This window comes from Elephantulus edwardii, unplaced genomic scaffold, assembly GCF_000299155.1.
Source record: "Elephantulus edwardii isolate Elephantulus edwardi_28Jun2011 unplaced genomic scaffold, EleEdw1.0 scaffold00075, whole genome shotgun sequence".
Taxonomy (NCBI): Eukaryota; Metazoa; Chordata; class Mammalia; order Macroscelidea; family Macroscelididae; genus Elephantulus; species Elephantulus edwardii.
This window is the reverse complement of record NW_006399825.1, coordinates 36,044-37,659: the sequence shown is the minus strand read 5'-3', so window position 1 is coordinate 37,659 and position 1,616 is coordinate 36,044. Positions and strand designations below refer to the sequence as shown.

At 45.2% G+C, this 1,616-nt stretch overlaps 1 pseudogene; it reads right to left on the bottom strand.

Annotated features, from left to right (window-relative positions):
• Nucleotides 1-270: 270 nt before the first annotated feature.
• Nucleotides 271-1,616, bottom strand: part of LOC102850730 — a 3,374-nt pseudogene continuing 2,028 nt past the window's right edge.

Here is a 1,616-nt window from a genome sequence, read left to right as displayed (position 1 = left end):
CCTGAGAAAATGGGGTGGGTCTGCGGGGTCTGATGGCTGTCCTGTGAGGTGCCCAACTTCAGCTAGTCAGATGCCTAGCCTCTCCTCTGACCTTTCTGCCGGAACAGATGTCGCGGGCTTTTGGCGTCTTCGATTACCTGAGAAAATGGGGTGGGTCTGCAGGGTCTGATGGCTGTCCTAGACTAGCAAATATACAGCCTGACTTCCCCAAACTCCACATACTTGATGCAGCAGGGTCACCATCTAGGACACAGACAGAGGTGAGGAATGTCAGCAGTCTTTGTGTTTTGAACACGAGTCCCAGACTGTCACATGAACCCCCCATACTTCTTCAAAAGTCAGTCTTGCACAGGTGAGGGCAGCAGACAGAGGACTGTTGCTAATGGAAACTGTCTTCTCTGTATACATCACATTAACCTTGCACTGGGCAAAGGCCCCACCATGAAAACAATAGGGTTACTTGGGCACCACGTCTCATACATCACTAACAACTGGGATGGAAAAAGAAGTGCCAGTTTTCATACATCCAACTGGAGGGTGATCAGACACTGGACTCTTAATTACCTTCAACAGATGCTGGGGGCCATCAGCTATTTGAACACTGAGTTTGTGTGAAAACTGAAACATGAGGCCACAGAAATGATCTAATATCCTGGGAATTCAAGTCCGGGGGTTCACTCTAATCAGCACATTCTTGTGGGTGTGGATATAAACCTTCAGCAAGCCACTTGGTTCAGCGGACTGTGCATCAGCATCAGTAAACTCTTCAACACCATGGACTGGTGCTTGTCACATTTCAGTACCTCATATTCTTCCCTCACTAGACTGTCTCCAGACTGGCCCCTTCCAGCACCACAATGAGCCTACAGCATCTAGTCTTACTTCCCACCCTGAGTCAGGCCACTTGGGCGGCACAGCATCCCTGTTTCTGCTCTCCATTGCGCCACTCACGAGGTTGGAATCCACCACTGGGCGCAACTATCTTGTCAGACTTTTAAGAGTTAAATCAGTTCAGAATATTTTTATGTGCATTTTCTTTCATTCTTTTTGTTGTTGTGTACCGCCAAATTGGATAGAACTATCACGGGAGGAGACTGCCCCTCTTTCTCCAGCAGAGCATCTGGTAGATTCAAACCAGGTGCCCTTGGGATTGCAGCGCAGCTTCTTGCCACGAGGCCACCAGTGCTCCTTTCTATGTATTTTTTAACATAAGATTGAATATTCATTTCTTTCTCAAATTTTGACATGGATATTTGTGATTTAGGTTTGGAGCAGATTTATCTGTAACTGGATCATTCTCAAATTATGCCTGTTTTAATAAACTTACAGTTTTTCTCTACTAAATAAGAGACTGTAGCACATTACTTTACTCGCCAATATTATATAGATACCTTATTTCATTATTACTTATACTCTACAGGTATTTTTTTTCTTTTTTTATTATCATTATTAATTTTACTAGACATTTGCAGAGGTTTTGGATTTCCATTCATTCCTTGCCGCACTTTTCTCCCTGCCTACCCCTCCCCACCAGCTCGCTTCCCCCTCCGGAGAAGAAAAAAAAAATTCCTTCATTAGTATACAATTCCCACGTCCCCTCCCCCCATCCCCCACCC